We start from the raw sequence: 5,232 nt of genomic DNA, 5'->3' as shown, positions 1-5,232 counted from the left end.
TATCTTTTGCCAAGGGACTTCTTGTCAAACGTTTGGGCTGATTTCACGTGTACAGCTGCAAATTGACCAAATACTAAACATGTTCTATTTGATATCAAGCTAGAGCATTTTGCCATATACAGACATCAATACAACTTGCATGCTTTAGAATTATGTGATGTTCCGTAAACATAATCTTGGTGTATTTAGTTGTAGACTACAATAGATTTTTATTGGATCATTAATTGCATAAATAGTGGTAGGCATATGTGAATTATTTTGGCAACCGTAAACATGAACTTAGAATTTAAATATGTATGAACCAAAAATATAAAGCCAATGCCATTTGAAAAGATATCTAAATACTTAATTTAAATTGTTGATTAAATATTGAGCATTTAAGAACTTTTCCAGTTCACCAAACTACAAGCCTATTAAAACGGAATTCAGTTTTCTTTTAGGCCTATGGATCCGGAATAGATGTAGGCTATCCTAATGAGAAGAGATCTAGTGGCAAATTAGTTGCATTAACATTTTCATGTTTATTATGACCCTTAAAGCGCCATTATATTTATGACCCTAAAAGTGGCAACAAGGGTCATTGTTTACCCCATATTGGTAATGATTGCAGAGATACTGTCTGTCAAGCAGTAACACCTTTTCTTGGATTAATCTTTGGTAACACAAGTAAATGGTTTTAATTCCCCAAATAAGCATATATTTTTAAATGTTCACATATTTATAGACACATTTGATGTAAAAAATATATATATATTTTAAAAGGTTTTGAACAGTTATTTTTATACATTTCATGTCATGAACATTTTTCTGTTATTTGTTGAAAGTGTTGTGTTTCTGTGATACTCAGAGGCTGAGAAATTGGTGATTGAGCTCATCTGATATACCGGTATGACCTAAGATGACCGCCCATGTGGGCGATATAGGCAATATGGGCACCGGTGCCATCAATCTTTTATGATTATATTTTAAAGGGTTTTGAACAGTTATTTTTATACATTTCATGTCATGAACATTTTTCTGTTATTTGTTGAAAGTGTTGTGTTTCTGTGATACTCAGAGGCTGAGAAATTGGTGATTGAGCTCATCTGATATACCGGTATGACCTAAGATGACCGCCCATGTGGGCGATATAGGCAATATGGGCACCGGTGCCATCAATCTTTTATCTCTAATTTTGGAACGCTATAGGCTATCAACTCAGTTCCAATATCATCTGAAAGATGAGACTCTCAACTTGGTATAGAAGCATTGGCTGAAAGCTAAATATTTATTTATAATTTAATTTTTTGGGGTTGGCTCCATATCTACAGTTGAAGTCAGACGTTTACATACACTTAGGTTGGAGTCAGTAAAACTCGTTTTTCAACCACTCCACAAATTTCTTGTTAACAAACTATCGTTTTGGCAAGTCGGTTAGGACATCTACTTTTTGCATGACACAAGTAATCTTTCCAACAATTGTTTAGGCAGGAAGGAAACAGGAAGGGAAATTATGTGGATATATTGAAGCAACATCTCAATGAGGAAGTTAAAGCTTGGTCGCAAATGGGTCTTCCAAATGGACAATGACCCCAAGCATACTTCCAAAGTTGTGGAAAAATGGCTTAAGGACAACAAAGTCAAGGTATTGGAGTGGCCATAACAAAGCCCTGACTTCAGTCCTATGGCAAATGTGTGGGCAGAACTGAAAAAGCATGTGCGAGCAAGGAGGCCTACAAACCTGACTCAGTTACACCAGCTCTACCAGGAGGAATGGGCCAAAATTCACCCAATATATTGTGGGAAGCTTGTGGAAGGCTAACCGAAACGTTTGACACAAGTTAAACCATTTTTAGGCAATGCTACCAAATAGTAATTGAGTGTATGTAAGCTTCTGACCCACTGGGAATGTGATGAAAGACATAAAAGCTGAAATAAATCATTCTCTCTACTATTAGACTGACATTTCACATTCTTAAAATCAAGTGGTGACCTTAACTGACCTAAAACAGGGAATTTTTACTAGGATTAAATGTCAGGAATTGTGAAAAACTTAGTTCAAATGTATTTGGCTAAGGTGTATGTAAACTTCCGACTTCAACTGTATATATTTTCAGGGTACTTACATCTACCTCTGTGACAAATTTAGTGCTTTTATCACAAAGTTTACTATTGAGTCAAAATGGACTCACTCTGTGTGCAATAACAGTTTTTAACATGATTTTTAAATTACTACCTCATCTCTGTACCTCACACATACAATTATCTGTAAAGTCCCTCAGCCGCGCAGTGAATTTAAAACTCAGATTCAACCAAAGATCAGGGACGTTTTCGAATACCTCGCAAAGAATGGCACCTATTGGTAGATGGGTAAAAAGTCAAGGAAAAAAAACAGACATTTAAAATCCCTTGGAGCATTGTATTAATTACACTTTGGATATTGTATCAATACACCCAGTCACTAGAAAGATACAGGTGTCCTTCCTAACTCAGTTGCCGGAGAGGAGGAAAACCACTCAGGGATTTCACCATCAATCAATCAATTTTTTAACAAAGCCCTTTTTACATCAGCAGATGTCACAAAGTCCTATACAGATATCCAACCTAAAACCCCAAACCACAAGCAATGCAGATGTAGAAGCACATGAGGCCAATGGGGACTTTAAAACAGTTACAGAGTGTAATGGCTATGACAGGAGAAAACAGAGGATGGTTCTCCACAATACTAACCTAATTGACAGAGTGAAAAGAAGGAAGGCTGTACAGAATAAAACATATTCCAAAGAATGCATTCTGTTTGCAACAAATCACTAAAGTAATACTGCAATAAATGTTGCAAAGCAATTCACTTTTTGTCCTGAATACAAAGTGTTATGTTTGGTGCTCAATAATGAACTCTCACAATGCTTGTTTAAGTACATTACAAAGTTAATTACATTTTTAATCAGGGTACACAGTAGGCCTGCAAAACAGAAATTACAGGCTAACAACAAAATAGAAAATGAATGACAGACCTAGATCTATAGCCTAGGTAATGGTTTTCCTGCTTCTTACATCGCATTGAAATTGACACAATGTGGACGGGGTGGGGGGGGGGGGGGGGGGGTTCTCGAATTTGAATCATTCTCCTATTTGTTTAAAATACAATGTTGTACTGCTACAGTGGTAAATATTAAAACAAAAGCGTATTCCAAATTAAACCTACCCCCTCACCTCTCTCTCATGGTTTAAACCAGGGATAGTTGGCTCTGTGTCTTTCAATCACATTCTACTCTCTACTCCCCGCACCAATGACCTCCAGACAGACACAGCTGTATTTGTGTCCCATAGGCTATTCCAGACCCTTTTCAGGTGTCCCAACTTTGATTTTTACAAGAAAGGTCCACTTGTCAGCAAGACACATCAATCAATTCAGGCTACAAGACCGTAGGCCTAATGACAATCACAGAATGGCATATCACTTTTTGGTGTTTTGTAACAGATGTCTATTTCCATTCATCAAATGGTGGGTGCACGGTGAACTGTTTGGATGCTGGAGTGTGCAGTTCAAGATTCTGAGCAGATTATTACAGCAATTGAGAAGATTTCACAGACCTGCGACAACCTATGCATGCTATCTTGAACATGAACAATTTATATAATTAGCCTACAGAAGAAATGTATAGTTACAGTAACCTCAAATTGTGGCCATGGATGTGTTACTCATTTTAATGTTGAATGTTACATTAGTTTGTAAGATCGCCTTAACTTTAGGCTATTTAGGCCTACTATAAAAGCAATATTGAATTTGGTTGACAATGCGACAACGTATAAACATTTAATTAAAGGAGTTGTATCTACTGTTTGCATAGTTCCATTTGAGCTACTGGCTTAATCCCATTCTTCAATTTACATTTTGGTTGAGTTGGAGAAGTGAATCCAACATATAATTTGTTAACAAGTTAATTGGCTATTTATTGCATTTCAAAAGTGATATTGAAGTGTGTTTGGTTGTCAAAGAAACAAAATATCAACATTTGAAGGACATTAATCTCCTGCTTGGATAGTTCCATCTGTACCACTGACTTAGTCTGGCTTTAATTCCAATTTGTCTACAAATTAATCATTGATAGGCCTATGTTTTTTTCAAGTCTCCACCTCAACAAAAAATCTAAGTTAAAGAATAGGATCAAATCAAAACAAACTATACACGTGCTTTAATCAAAGTTTGATTTGATTCAGTCCTTTTCTTTAACTTTGATTTTTTGGTTGAGATGCAGACCTTAATTCAACATATCAATGATTAATTTGCAGACAAAATGGAATTAAAGCCAGACTAAGTCGGTGGCACAGGTGTAACTATCCAAGCAGAATATGAATCTCCTTCAAAGGTAGATATTTGGTTGTTGGCAACCAAACACAATTCAATATCACAAAATATCATAACATTTGAAAGCTTGAAACCCTTGGCATATTGTATTGTCTATTTTTTTTTTGAATTCTGGGTTGAATTGAAACTAACTCTTGATGACTTTGCAAATGCTATATAAGCCTAAATAACATAATTGGTGATAAAGCCTACCGTATAAGTGATCAAGTATGGTCACATGTGTTAAACCTACCCTTAGGAATTACTTCGACAGCAACAGTGAATATATTTAGTTTTTAAGTGGAAAGCAAACAACAATCATTCTCATGATAGAACATTGGTAATAGTCAGTGACACATATCATGGCTAAGCAGGGATGAGCTTGGGTACAACCCTGGATGCGAGACCAAAGGGTAGCAGTTGATATATTTACTATCCAGTAAGATGCGCTACCCAGCCTATATATATATAACAATATATAGTGGGTATAACATTTAAGATCTGACGTTGTTCTAAAGATACAAATTCAATATAGTTTATACACGGGTTGTCTTTGTTGAAATGTGGTTACCATGATGACATGATCCTGTGTATGAGGTTTCACCCTCAAAACAACAGTTTACCTTTATTACTTTTTTCAAATTCAATGTATTTTCAATGTAGATTCCACATCACAATATTTTTAGAAATTACGTTGAAACAACGTTGACTCATCCAGTTTGTGCCCAGGAGCCTACATGTGACCAGATGAATTAGGAGGAGACATGCAGTCTATTGTCATGTAGTCAGCCCCACACTAGAGTTGATATAGTATTATTATTTTTTGTACAATTTATTTGCACTGAAGCTACCTTGCTTTGATCCAGGCGGTAGAGATTCCGTGATGTAACTGTGCCCTCTTGCCT

This window comes from Oncorhynchus kisutch, linkage group LG6 (genome assembly GCF_002021735.2).
Source record: "Oncorhynchus kisutch isolate 150728-3 linkage group LG6, Okis_V2, whole genome shotgun sequence".
Lineage (NCBI taxonomy): Eukaryota > Metazoa > Chordata > Actinopteri > Salmoniformes > Salmonidae > Oncorhynchus > Oncorhynchus kisutch.
The sequence above is the reverse complement of the archived record's forward strand: the minus strand, read 5'-3'. Positions refer to the sequence as shown.